General features: G+C 37.1%; 1 protein-coding gene across 3 annotated transcripts in view; it reads right to left on the bottom strand.

Annotated features, from left to right (window-relative positions):
- mbc (myoblast city) overlaps positions 1 to 15,202 on the bottom strand; it is a 95,308-nt gene that overhangs the window by 79,139 nt on the left and 967 nt on the right. The window lies entirely within an intron of this gene.

The following is a 15,202-nucleotide window of genomic DNA, read 5'->3' as shown; positions in this document are numbered from 1 at the left end:
GTACTAAACCACCGAATTTAGTCCTAAAACACCCAAATTATCTCAAAATTCCTTAAAACAGTTTCGAAATGGACCTGAAATAATCATTTCAAAAATCCCGAAACAGTCCCGTAATTATATCGAGTATACTCTCGAAATGGTCCCCAATAGTCCTGAAATAATCCCATTGCTTATTTTCCGAAATTTCTAACCTCGATTTACATGATGAATATTATTAGTCAAGATCAAAAAACTTAAAAAAAAAAAATTTATAACAATTAACTGTTGTCGGAGAGCGTGGACCCCTCCCTTCTCTTTAGACTATTTATCTGTGTACAAGTTTGTCCAACCGTCAAGCTGTCTAGAACATCTGTTTCGAGTTACAAGGACAACCAAATATCAAGAAATCTTAACAACCAAATATCCAAACTCTCACATTTATAGATAATATTGTGGCGAATCTTCACATCACTAAATAAATGCACAACAACAAAAACATTAAAGCAAGCTACATAAACACATTAATGATCATTTACGAAATACATACATACAAGGGAACGAAGAGATAACTCACACGCAGATGTAATCATCAGCCGAACTAGTACTCACATATACACACGCATATGGCTATGCGAGAGGCTATAAACTACAAATACACACGCATATAGCTGGTAACCAAGTAGGAGATTCCAGAAGAAGAAGCATCTAAACATTTGGAGAAATATGCGGACAAGGTAACAGAGAGTATAAAAGCATCAGAAGCTGAGTAGACAGTAATCAGTATTGGTTGTGAAGTATAAGTGTTATTGTAAAGTACTTTCAAAGTAGTCTAATAAAGGCCACTTTGCATTATTGAATATTGGAGTTATTTATTCAACAGTTTAGCGATTCGAACGTTAGCAGAAGGTTTCAGATAAGCGGAATTTCACTAATTTCGTTACAATATTAATAAATAAGATAATAATTCACGAGGCTCAGGTATGAAATACAGTACCAAGGGGATGAAAACATACATAAGATAGCAATTGAATAAAAATTTGAAGAGTTTTAGTGAGTTAATAAAAGCGTCGTTCTGTTTTCGGGCCGATTTCTTCGTTCGTCAGTCGTGATGGGGAATAATAAAAAGTGTAAATTTAAAAACAGCAAATCCGTTATTACATAACAGAGAGCACTAGAATAAACATGTGAGATAGTTGACACAAAAATTACAATAGCAATCTCATAACTTTTCCCAAATACTGTTACTTTTTTTTCATTCAGTAATCAAGCAAAAACCAATATGGCTAACATCGAATTCGCAGTAGCGGTAATTCAAAGTATCATGAATAGTAAGCAAACAACAAATTGTTATTGTAGAAAGAAACTTAAGTATATTGCTAACTGAACTAAGAACAAAGTATTAGCACAATAACATATGTCATAGTACATACGAAACAAGATAGAAAACGAGTTAGAAATAATAATAAAAAACATAAATGAAATAGAAAAATTGAACAAAGGCAAAAAAAAATATTTTAAAGATAGTCGCAAAAGAAAAAGTTGTAAAAATCAAGAAAAATACAAAGCATCAAGCTGACAATAAATGAGGAGATACCGTGTCGCCGTATTCATAATGTATGTAGCTTTGATTTTACTTTAGGAGAGGAGAGTGAGAATCACCTAATAACTATTGCAAGCTTTAAGTAACGTAACGTAATTGTTACTTTTTTTAAACAAAAACAAAAAATGTAATTAATTGTATTCACTGTTTGTTTGTTGTGTGCCTCGCAATTGTTGAATGTTGTGAGAACGCTGGGTACGGGGAGTTAAGACGTTAGCTTGTTCATAGAAAGCGTCGAAGTGGAACTACAAGTTTTAGATTCGATAAAATGTAACTAAGTATTTGTTTAATTAAATGATATTATATATTTTGGCATGCACGAGGCTACAAATAGTACTTATATTGCATTTCATATTTTACGTTCGCTTTTTGGCACGTAATGTAAGTTGGGTCCATAGTTCTTGGATTTTTTTATTAAACTTTCCATACCCGTGAATTTAGACTCGAAAATTATCAAATTGCACCGACAATATTAAAAAAGTGTCACAACTCGGTTACATCGTTTTTTTTTTTTTTTTTTTTTTTGCATAAATCATATATGTAATACTCATGATACAAAAAAGAAAGTAGTTCCACTCAAAATTTTTTGACGTATTTGGGGATTTTTGAAGTTTCATAATGTTTGTTGTTTTGCCAGAAGCTTTGCCATACCGTTACTGTTTAAGGCGAAATTGTGGTTTTTCTAGATGGAAATTCCCTTTAGGATGGAAACGTAATGGTCATCTGAGACAATAATAATATGCTTTAGCATGATTTATGTGCATATATAACGATTGAGAATACAGTAAAACATGTAGTTTTATTGAGAAATAGTGGATAATGACTCATACGTTGGTTAATGACTCATATCTATATGGCAGCTTGACCCCTAGACAGAAAAAGAAATACACGAAAAATCCTGTTCTTCTAGCATGGCCCTATTATCATGCCACTACAGTGGATATTTCTCAAGGCATGTTGAAAAAAAATGTTCCTCCAATGTCTACACATCTATGTCAATGCTAAATGGGCACAGAATGTGTAGAGGCGGGGCTGCCTCAAGGTGACCCCTGGTGCAACGGGCAAAAACACTCGCATAACTAGTGGCTAACCTGCAGAGCTACAGGGTAATGTTCTCCCTAAAAAATGGTTTAAAAATTCCCTCCTAAGGCGCAGCGCTTGAATTATACAATAAATACAATTATACAAGAAATTACGGTGTCGGTTTATAAGGACCTCCTTTAGCAAGCAATTGACAAACGTGTATGTTTTGTCAACATGTTCTGAGCAAACGTACGGACACTTAAGAAGGCTATATTCCCCTTGCGTTGCATACTTCGATTCATGTTTCTTTCACCAAAACAATTTTCGGGAGCTAGAAAATCTTATTAAAAACCTTCTTTTCTAGGCTGATATTTCGTATTAGAATATTTCGAAGGAATGGGGCTCATTTTTTTTTTTTTGCTTTTTTATTTAAAATAACTATGAAAGTAATTTAGTCGTATTCGTTAATATGAAATCCATCAAAATTAGAAAAATTCGTAACATTTTCAATCTGGTAGCTTCTTTTGGTGAAATTGTCATTGTCCCCGCAAAAGTCAAGTGGCTAACGTCACACGAAATGGAACTACCTCCATTTTTTGTATCATGGTAATACTCCTATATTGCTACCATGGCGCAAAGATACAAGGTGGCAGCATGGGACAGCTGATTATAAACTTTTTTTATTTGATTTGATACATCAACTTCCGGTGCAGTACGATTTTCACATTTGTCCATCGAATTTACAAAAACAAAGTACATGAAATTTTTATTTATGTTTGTAGGTATGTCACCATGCTGCCACCTTGTATCGTTCCGCCATGATTGCTACAAAAGTCTAGGTACATTCCCAAACATCAGAGTGCCGATATATTGCTGTTTAAACGTTTTTGTTTTTGTATTCAATAATCGAATGTACCTAAATTTTAATTTTTTCTTGTCACACTTATGCTGTTAAAATCGCAAAAATTGTATACGCTGTCTTGTTTTGATTTCGAATTCAAAACACATTGCGAGCTTTTTTCTCAGAGAAAATATTCTATAACTAAAAATTTAGCGTCATACTTATTTTGTTATATTTATGCGATCCAGATGCATTTCGATAAAGCCTGTGATTGGCGGCGGCCGCCGTGGTGGAATAGTAGCGTGCCTACCACCTTGGGTTCACGCTTCGGGCAAATCAAAAAAAAATTTTGAAAACAAGTTTTTTCAATTAGAGGCAAATTTTCCTCAGCGGGGTCGCCCCTTGGTAGTTTTTGGCAAGCACTCCGAGTGTATTTCTGCCATGAAAGTCTCAAGTGAAAACTGATCTGCCTTGCAGATGCCGTTCGGAGTCGGCAAAAAACAAATAGGTCCGATCCCGCCAAATTATAGGAAAAAAGAAGAGCACGACGCAAATCGGAAGAGAAGCTCGACCTTAAATCCCTATGGATGTTATCGCGCCTTACATTTATATATAGTTGTATAGTGTGACCCTATCAAGGGGTCGCCTGCTTCTTCTAGCTTACCCAATCTCACCTACCCGTGGCGAACCCAATTTTTTGGCAGTCGTGGCTCTGGCGAGGTTGTCATATCAAATGGTTTTCGTGATGGTCGTGCCAGTACATAAGTGGTGCTATTTTCCCGAACGTGCCAGATCAATATCCGACAAAAGGCCACCAACATCGATAAGACTCCTTATCATTACAAAAAGAACAAAATGGTTGGTCACTAAGCTCAAATCAACAGTTTTGTAATTTGTGTCGTTATATTGAGAGTATGCCGGCAGCACTAATATCAAAAAATCAATTCAATATATTCAATAATAAAATTAATAGCCTTCTTAAACTTTTAGGGGTAGTTTTTGCGTTTAAAACAACAACAGTAATGAAAGGTATCTTTAATTAATTTCGGTAAAATGAATGCTTTGTGGAATAAATTGGTGGTGGCAACAAAAAAGTATTACAATAACAACGCTTCGACCTCAAATAAACAATGACGAATCGAATTTCATAGTCACTGCCCCACTCGCACTACATTAATTGTTGCGTCTACAGCATCGCACTGATACGTCCGTGTAATTCTCATTAGCTTCTACTTCTAGTTCAAATACAAGCTGATTATATGTTTAATATTCTGTGATTTAAGACAAGTACTATGAATATTTATGGAAATACGAGTATGATATTTGTGATTTTGTTATTGAATCTTTGCGTAGCTATTAAATAAAAATCAGCAGCAACATACTGATGGTTGACGAAGCTAGATGGAGTTCAACAGACGCGCACACAAACATAAACACAGCACGTTTCCAATTACCATCACCGCCAAAGAGGTTTAAAACGCATCCCCAGCGGGTTAGGGAGCTAGAATATACCCGCGGTAGGTATGCCTGTCGTAAGCGGCTACTAAAATACCAGATTCAAGGGGTTGTGTAGCGCAACCTTTTCAGGTTGCCAGCATAATATATAGCTTCTCCAAACCCAATTGTCAACCTCACCTATCCGCGGCGAATCCTGTTTCATTAACAGCCGAGGCTCTGGCCACCCCGAACTCCGCATCGATCTAGGGGGTGGGAGGGCGGTATGGCCTAGAAGGTCGCATGTGGTCATAACAAATCGTTCCCGATTTGGTCGGGCTGGGTACCGGAACGTACCGGATCTGCATACGGCAAAGCCCCATCAACATCGATAACACTCCCCAAAACCTTCGGGGAGTGTCCTTATCGCCGCAACAATAACAACCACTTACAAAGCAATTGGCCAGCCGCTTGCATGATACGCGTCCCCGATATGGTCACCAAACCTAAAGGTTACTCATTGAAAGAAAATACAGGCCTGTCAAAACACTGCTCTCAGAACCGCTACGGGCTGTCTTCTTATGTCCCCAGAACACCACATACTTAGTGAGGCGAGAGTACTCCCCATTAGGGAGAGAAACAAAATGCTGAGCAAACAGTTTCTGTGGAATAACAGACATCTGATTGAGACCACACCTCCCAAGGGCTTAAAAGTCACCTCAGTAAGCATTATGAGGAAATACGGCACCTGAGAAGACAGCCGTATGAAGAAAAAAACACAAACAGGTCTTCAGTGAAATCCACAAAAAGGAGTCGGACATCTATTCCAGGGATTCCTCGGCGGCCCCGTTCTTAAAAGTAAATACCCTGACCTCGCAGGAGAGGAAAGCACTCTCCCTAGGAAGACACCTACCCAGAATCAACCCCCCAAAAACACGATGTATGTCCAACTTGCAATTTGTCCCCACATGACACCAACCTCTTAAATTGTAATGTGAAACCAACGCCCCTAACACCCCTCTCACTCTGGCCCACCCCTGTTGGAACAGCAACTTTCCTTTGACTCCCGTTAGGGGATACTGATGACAATTTATGAGTGGTCGCGGCTATTGGATAAGGCGCAGCACTGCTCTGTTTAGCATGCTTTCTGCTCGGTAGCTAAGAGTTGTTAAACAATTTACAAAACATTTAGTGAAATTGTGGGTCGATTTTTTCGACAGTCTCTTTGCCATTTCTCTTGATGATAAGATTGTCAAGATGCTTGTTGCGGGTTTTGTACTTCATTTCCATTGTTTTCCTAATATCTGTGCGAAACTGGTTGAACAACTCCGCATTCGCAGTTCTATGGGTAACCGATTGTATTGGGCACATGACTACACATCGGTTAAACTCACCTACATATGTAACTATGTATATATTTAATTATTATTCAAAAACTAAGTTTCTCGTGTCTAGACAACACATTGACAAGAAAACGTGAAAATTGTTACACACAATTAAATTAAAGACGCTTTTTGTGCTTCGAGTGAGTATCTTTTTCGCGTATGCCACTGTACGTGCGAATGATGACGTTGGAATGTAACAAGTTGCTTGGCAGGAGGTCAAATGTCGTTGTCGTACTTTACCTCTTCAATTGCCTTTAACCTTCATACTTCAGCAAAGTATTGAAGATGGCAGGCAAAAGCAAAAAATAAATAAACTAATAACCTGTGATGTCCATAAGAAAAACGAAGAACGGGAAGAAGTAAAGCAATAACACAAATTTAAGGTAGAAAACCCACAAAAGGACAGGTAGGTAGGTAGACATGCATACTAGGGTGTCCCGTCTATGTATGGGGTACATTTATTTTCGAGCTACACTATCGTATCAAAAATGCGTGATTGAATACAGATAACGAGAAAATGTAATATTCAAAGGATATTTGATTATTAAGATCAGTCGTTCAAGTACAAAAAAATTAATGTAAATAAACCATTGTATTCGATTAATTTAAAAAAATTAGAGCTGAGACATATTTTCTGTCGAAAACTTGGCATTCCTGCTCGGGATTGCAATCTGGTTCTAATAAAACCATCTCTAGAAGTAGCACGAATTACTCTTTGTGAGGCTTCTGTAACCAGTTTAACACATCTTTCTAATTCAAATCTTTTATTTTTCAACATGATTTTGAGGTTCTCATTTGAAATATTTCGAAGAACCGACGGAGCTGTAACTGGACCTTCGTTCCACAAAATATTTTCAGTGTAATCTCTAGCGCAAAAGTTAGCTTTTGGTAATCTTCTTTTAGAACTATTTTCTGCCTCTCTGACTTTTATTATTCTTTGTAATGCTAGATGCCGAATGTAGTCCCTATAATCAAATAACATGTTTATAATAATGTTTCTGGATGGCAAAACGGCATTTCTTTCGATAGCAGAATCCCCAATAGGTTTTAGATTTGCCGGTTAAAATCGCAAGTACATAATTAGTTGTAAAAGGAGTATACTTTACCCCACATTTAACTAACATTTTCAATTTTTCTGATGGATTAGGAGTACTTATATATAGTCCGACAATACGACTTGCGGACGTAAACCATCTGGAATGCGAAATTTTTCTAGGTTGGTGGCTTTGCGGCCATCAAAATAAATACTTCTTATGTCAGTATGTTCAATATTTTCCAAAGCCGTGTTTTAGAAACTGATCTATGAGTTTTGATCTATTAGTCAGCTAAAACCGCAGAGGCAGCTGCTGATCGCGTCGATAACCCATATCTGTCACACACCTTTGCAAATGCTGGCAATGGCAATGTATTCCGTTTGCCGACGATACTGGTGGTTTATGTACCGAATTGAACATGTTTCCGAAGATGATTCACGCATTAAATTTTCATATACGTTTTCTGAGATAATACCTGCTTCTTGAGTACAAAGTTTTATTTGTCTCATTGACTCTTCAACTTTTCTCTGATTTCGCTTCGTTAATCTAGCCGTTTCTTTCTTATCAACTAAGCTAATGACCATTTTTCTGTCACATCTTTGATCCAACAAGAAACGTCTCTCTTTAATAAGAATTTTCTTTTACAATATTCAAATGAAGAGCATTTGCAAGCTGCAACGTAGAGGAGCTTTTCAGATGACTCTAAAAACACTTCAATTTGTTTTCATAGCTATGATTTTGTTTGGCTTGAGGGTATCTTTTCAACAACAGGTAATTTCCGAAACAAGTTTTCATCAATTAAATACCTCGTTCTTTAGAAACAAGAGGAATCGAATCTTTAGTCCAAATTTGATTTTCTCATAAACAATTGAATATATGTCTGAATTGTATGGGTCCTTGCCACTATACTTCAACTTCAACTCGTGCTTAGCATATCAAATAAATTTAATGGCATCCTTTATTGTGGGTAACTACCTATGGCCAAGTTCCTTGTATGGTCCCAATATTAAAAGTAGTTTCACTACACGTCGAGGTCATTATCTAAAAATTTGTTCTTAAAATACATAGTATGTATAAAAATCGAAGCTGTGCGTTGTAACATAAAAATTACTTTTTGTGCGATGAAAATACCTACCTCTGTTGGTAAAGTGAACGTGGTGTTTTAAAAAGTTTAAACTGGAAAGGGTTAAAACGTTGAAACTTCGTGCTTATTTTAGACCTATGAATGTATGTAGAACTAAGTAATTTTAATATGTCAGCTGAAATTTATGCGGCCACCGTGGTGTGGTGGTAGCGTGCTTCGCCTACTACACCGAAGATCCTAGGTTCACGCCCCGGGCAAAGCAACATCATAATTTTAGAAATAAGGTTTTTCAATGGAATGTTTGGAAAGCACTCCAAGTGTATTTCTGCCATGAAAAGCTCTCAGTGAAAACTCATCTATCTGCCTTGCAGATGTCGTTCGGAGTCGGCATAAAACATTTTTAAGAATGCAGAAAATATAATAGGTTACAATAGATCGTAGGTTGAGTGACTGTTTGCAACAACGACAATATTTTTACTTCCTATTAGGTCTGTTGAATGTTTGTCCGCTTTTCATACAAATCTTGCAATCGATTTTTAAGGAACTTCTCATTGAGCTACAAACGTGAAACTTTACACATAGGTTAGAACACCATGGCAATGCAACAAAAGGAAAAAAATCCGTTAGGTGGCGCACGGATCGAAATAATTAGATAAGAATTTGAAAATTTTCAAACCAGCTTTTAAGTAACTTCTCGATGAGCTAGAAACTTGAAATTTCAAACTTATCTCAGAGGTCGATGACAGCCGATGACACGATACGAAAAGATTGGCTAGGGGGCGCACGGGATGATATATTTAGAAAAATCGTACGAAGCGGAGGGAATTTCCGGATTGCTATTTATGTACGTTCTCATTGAGCTACAACTGTAAAACTTTACAGATAGGATAAGACGGTGTGACAAAGGACCAAAGGAGAAAATAAAAATAAAATAAAAAAAATTGTAAGCACTTCCTTTATATAAATGGACAAAAATCAGCGAAAAATGTCTCCTTATATAAAGACATTTTCTTGCTAAACTTTGATTTTTAAATTTTGATATAGAAATTGCAAAAATATTTATGAGAAGTAAAAATATAAAGGTGAAGCGCAATTGATTGCCGAATAATAGCTCCTTACCTACCAACTTTCCAACAATCCAAGTAATGTGTGCTCCACTTTTATTGTCCTAATGAAATCTAAATCTAAATATTTTTGCAATTTCTATGTCAAAATTTAAAAATCAAAGTTTAGCAAGAATATGTCTTTATATAAGGAGACATTTTTCGCTGATTTTTGTCCATTTATATAAAGGAAGTGCTTAATTTTTTTTATTTAACTTTGATGATTGGTGAGCTCTAAAGATATCTGTAGATGTACATATATCATTTTTAAAGATTATTTCGTAACATGCGATTAAAACCGCAAATTTTGAGGGGTCTGGTTAAGTAAACCCCAAATAAATGTTTTCGGGACACACTAATGCATACATAGATATTTAGTTCATAATGCATTTGTTCATACATACAGAGATTTGAGTATAGTTTAAAAAAAAACGACACAGAGATTTGTTAATGGAAAAGAAGTACAATGCTTATTTACGTACATTTCCAAATTCCATTAGAGTCCTGTGACGATACAAACAATTGAATGTATTTTTAATTTATTTCAAGGTTGTATCAATGTATAAATTTTCAGGTAATCAAAACGTTTCATGTATGAGTGTGGACAATGCGACCAGAACAAAAACATTTCACAAGGCTATTTGGCACAATGAGCATCTCTTCTGTATACTCTCTTTCGGTACAGGCTTTGGCACCATCCTGATGGTTTGGATATATACAATGATGGGTTTTATGTGAGTATATGCATCGTCGCCTTACCTCATGGTGCACTAACACAAACGGGTCAAAGGAAAGTTTTCCCAGAGCCGAATGGTCGGCTTCCTTAGACCATCAGGCATCTCTGTCGCCTAAAAACTTCCAGCGCATCGGCTTCAATAGTTTCACACCTAGATTAGCGAAGAGAGCACCGCTGGCATTAAACCCACTATTACTTACAATTATCTTCTATCTTTCAAGTCCCCAAGTTGATGGTAGCGTGCTCCGCCATCTACACCCAAGATCCTGGTTTCACGCCCCGGGAAAAGCAACATCAAAATCTTAGAAACAAGTTTTTTCAATTAGAAGCACATCTTTCTAAGCGGGGCCGACCCTCGGCAGTGTTTGGCAAGCACTCCATGTATATTTCTGCCATGAAGGTCTCAGTGAAAACTCATCTGACTTGCAGATGTCGTTCGGAGTCGGCATACAACAAGATGGTCCTTTCCCGCCAATTTGTAGGAAAAAATAAAAAAAGGAGCTCAGCACAAATTGGAAGAAACTTATCTAAAATCTCAACGGAGGTTATAGCGCTTTACAGTCCCAAACGTCACACAGAACCTTTTCTCTCGTTTAAGTATCTCGCACGCAAAAACGCGCAAAATCCATCGTCAGGATGTACTCGTAATTAGCCTTCTCGCTGTAAATACTATTGTCCTTGAAGTCCTGCCATTTCCTAAATACGCATCCGTCCAAAAGGTTCTTAATCTCTAGATACCTTCTCGGCAATCAGTGGTGCTGTCCCTAGGGCATGTTTACTGGTATGTTCTATGATCAGAAATAATCTTACAGACTAGAAACAAAAAAAATTAAAAACTAAATAAACAAATTATAACTACACAAAAATGTGAATTATGAATAGCATAAGCAACAAATAAAAAAAATACAAATAGATATTGCAGGTTAAAATTAGAGATATACTTCCAGAGTTGACTTGAAAATATTTCTCGACAATGAGAAATCAATAGAAAACCTACCCGAGAGTCTGTTAAATTCAGTAAGCGCGCGATTGGGTCAAAACTACAATAATTAGCCCTGCAAGCACGTAAGCAAAATGGTAAAAATATACGAAGACTCCTATTTGGAACATTAAATGACACCTTCGCTAAGAGAGCCGAGCAATACAGAGAGCCAGCGATGAGATCATAGACGAACATTAGCAGATGTACTACCCTTCTGGATTCGAGAGGTTGGAGATTTATGAGTAAGCAGCGCGAGTAATAGGATGGAATTGGGTCATTAAAGCTGAATGAATTTAAACAAAAACGAATAAATTTTCTTTGAACCCTTTCAATTCTAGCTGCATAGCTGTTATAGATAGGATTCCATACAACTGAGGCATATTCAAGTTTTCGACGAATAAGAGAGGTATAAAGAGCCTTCCTGCCTTTTGCATATCTACGTAGAAAGGCAAGGTTTCTGTAAGCCTTGGGGAGCATATAAGAGATGTGATTGACGAAAGAAAAAGTGGTATCAAAATTCATAAATTCAATAAATTCATTGACAGAAGCCAGTCGAGCGCCTGAGATTTCATAGAGGGTAGAACGTATGTTAGATGATTTAGAAAAAGACATATGAAAACATTTATTAACATTAAGAAAGAGATTATTGGCCTTACACCATTCGATAAGATTATTTAGGTCATTTTGTAGGAGTAGGGAATCCGACGGACCATTAATTCTATGAAATAACTTAAGATCATCTGAATATAGAAGGAAAGAGGACGATTTAAAGCTGGAACCAATATCATTTATAAAAACCACAAACAACAGAGGCCTGAGAATGCTATCCTGAGGAACTCCGGACGTTGCATAAAAAGGTGGACTTACAGCCCTCGATTTCGACACACAGACACCGGTTCGACATATACGATTTTAACCAAGTTAAGAAGACAGAATGAAATCCTATACACTCAAGTTTAGATAATAAGTGTTTGTGTGAAACTTTATCGAAAGCCTTTGAGAAATCAGTATATATGGTATCCAGCTGACAACCGTCCTTAAATGCGGAAATGCAGAAAACAACACCAGGTTAGTAACAGTAGAGCGACCAGCAATAAACCCATGTTGACGCGAGTCAACCACCCCTTTAATGACAAAAGATAACTTCTTCTTTATGATTTTTTCAAAAAGCTTCGAGCATACTGTGAGTTTGGCAATAGGCCTATAGTTAGAGATGTTATTTTTGTTCCCGAATTTGAAAATAGGACATATTGATCTCATTTTCAATCTATCAACGAAAGTGCTAGAGGATAGAGACAAATTGAAGATATGGCAAATGGGGGCACACAAAGTTAAACTACAGTGCTTCAGAACAAAGGCGCAAAGGCCATCAGTGTCACAACGAAGCGATGGTTTAAGGGAGAGCATAGTATTGCGAACATCAACCTCGGAGATAATGAGGGAGCCAAAAACTATCAGATCACGAAGACCCGAGAGTGATTAAGAGCCAGCCAGACCTACATTGGCGTCGTCAAAATTAGATTTAAAAAATCCGCAAATAGCTCAACTGTTTCAGTTAGAGACTGGGAGCTTACCCCATTAAAGGTCATGCAAATAGGAATATTCGTTGAACCACGTTTGGAGCAAATAAAGTTCCAATAGGTTTTCGGATATTCTTTAAGCTCATTTTCAATCCTTCGCATATAGCCATTATAAAGAAATTTGTGGAGAACATTAAATTGCCGTACACTATTAAAATACTATTCCCTAAGAGAAATATTATCCATATTTCCCTTATACAATATATTGAATTTGTTACGTTTGTTTTTCAACCTCTTAAGAGTTTTATTATACCAAGGTAATTTATGCAACCTAAGCAAAAAACGAGGTACTGTACTGTAAAATATCTCAGACAACTTCGACAAGAGAATATCATAACACACACTGACATCATTAGAAAGAAATATATTTGCCCAATTGAGTGACAGTAAAACATTGTTCAACTCACTGAAATCAGTAAATCGAAAGTTAAAAGAGGAGTTATCCAATGGAATCGACGTAGGGATAGCAGCAATTTTTTTTAATTGAATGATAAGCGGTAAGTGATGTCTATCGGATGGACACACAGGAAAAGTACTCTCAAAATATAAATTCTCATCGACAAACACAAGATCAAGCAACCTCGAACGGGAATTAAATAAATTATTGATTTAAATCAAATTGCAACTTAAGCTATTATCTATATGGTTGATTTCATAAGATCGCGTTACATTAGTAGGTGTTAGAATACCATTACTTTGAAAGTCTGTCCAAACAATATTAGGCAGATTGAAATCTCCAAGTATGGCGATGTTATCTATATGAGAAAAGTATAAGGAATCAACATGTTCAGCGATATATACGAGCAACCGATGAAAATTGAGCTAGATGAACTGGAAATACAGATGCACAGCTGTAGAAGATGACACCTTGATGTATGCAGGTTTCTGTTAACTGCAATTAACACTCCTCCCCCTTTTTTTTACCAGTTTTCACGAAGTCTCGATCCTTCCGGAAAGTTAGGAATAACTTGGAGTCAAAATATTCTTCATCAGAGAAGTCTTCATTGAGCCACGTTTCCACGATGACATAAACGTCGTAATCCAAACGAGACGAAGACAACAGACAATCTTTAGATTTGGTGCCCATGCCACCGACATTTTGAAAGTAGACTCTCAAAGATGCATCCGATGAGCAGTTATGATAAATCGTTCCCGAGAGTCGGGCTAGCACCTTAATGGTGCTGTGTTACCGGAGCGTACCGGATCTGTATCCGGCAAAGGACCATCACATCGATAACACTCTCCAAAGCCTTCGGGGAGCAACCTTATCGCTACAACAACAACAACAACATGAGCATTTATGAATTTATTGATTGTTGGTAGATGATCATTACGTGATCCTACGAGGCCCTTGGGTTTTCCCCGGTTTTTGGAAAAAACCGAAATGGTATAATAGCCACAGAGCAGAATCAAAGGGCTTATTACAGTCAACTGAGCGCACGCGAACTTTAAATGAGACTCTCACCAAAGAGGTAATGTCAGCAGCCCTCCTTACCAACTTAAAGCACGCTAAGGCTGAAGTATCAATTTTGATATGCTCCGCGATGTATTTAATAATTTTCTCCTCTGTGACCGAAGGTTTGAATGATGCAATATGAATCCATTTATATGGTACACAAACATCTAGCTCAGCGTTGCTGTTATTGCCATTAACTGCAGATGTCTTTCCATTTAATCTACTTGCTGCACGTATGCCTCGCTTGACTGAGGTAGGAGCGATTGATGGATTAGGAGATTTACTAGTAGAGCGAGCGGTGACAGTGGCATAAGGAAGAGTATTTGTTGCCTCACTATTAGTAACAGTTGTCGAAAAATTAGAATGTGTGATAGCATTCATGTATGTTTGCGGCGCCTGAGAGCTCTGGGCATCTGAGCCCCGCTAACCGCTGGATGTCACTTTTTCAGCGAAAGTAATCAAGCAACGTCCCCTACATTTAATATATGTATGCGTTAGCCAAGGTTGTATTTGCGTCGTGCTACTTTTTAATTTCCCCTTACATTTTTTATCCTTGACTATGCTAATAGTCTAGAACAGGGGTCGTCTGCTAATACATAAAACATCATGAGAGGTGTCAAACGACGCGTCTTGACAATAGTATTAATAATCCGAAGGCGGAAATTAAAAATATTAACTCGCTCAAATAGTATTTTCTCGCAGGATACTTTCCTGCGCTTTTTAAAAATTACCCTGGCCGGTCCACCAATGGGGTGGGATCAAAATTAAATTCGTGCAATATCTTTTTGTACCTATATAAATTTTTTTTAGTGTACAATATTACAACAACCACATGTAAATTGCCAACTACAACTGCAAATATCTCCGGACAGAGATACAATTTTTCTTTTCCGCCTACGGATTGTTGTCGAGGACAAGACGCTTTCTTTGACACCTCTCTCTATATTTTTGGACGCGTATTAGCA

This window comes from Eurosta solidaginis, chromosome 1 (assembly GCF_040869045.1).
Source record: "Eurosta solidaginis isolate ZX-2024a chromosome 1, ASM4086904v1, whole genome shotgun sequence".
Lineage (NCBI taxonomy): Eukaryota > Metazoa > Arthropoda > Insecta > Diptera > Tephritidae > Eurosta > Eurosta solidaginis.
The sequence above is the reverse complement of the archived record's forward strand: the minus strand, read 5'-3'. Positions and strand labels throughout refer to the sequence as shown.